We start from the raw sequence: 273 nt of genomic DNA on the forward strand, positions 1-273 counted from the left end.
ATACATCACAAAATGTGGCTTTGACGATCTAGGTTCCTTTGCCTTCGTTGCATTGAAGGGAAATGCATCTTTCTGGTTTGGGGCTGTTACAAACCACCTGACTCACACATTCTTGGTCAAAAACTTTCCACTCCGCCCACGTCTCTCACCCTCGTGCTTGTCCCCTTCCTTCTCCTTCTCCTCCTCCTCCTCGTCCTCCCTTTCCTCCTCCTCCTCCTCCTCCTTCTCCTCCTCCTCCGTACACAATGAACGCACCTTCACCTTCACCTTTCA

This window comes from Nannochloropsis gaditana (genome assembly GCF_000240725.1).
Source record: "Nannochloropsis gaditana CCMP526 unplaced genomic scaffold scaffold075, whole genome shotgun sequence".
In the NCBI taxonomy this organism is placed as follows: Eukaryota; class Eustigmatophyceae; order Eustigmatales; family Monodopsidaceae; genus Microchloropsis; species Microchloropsis gaditana.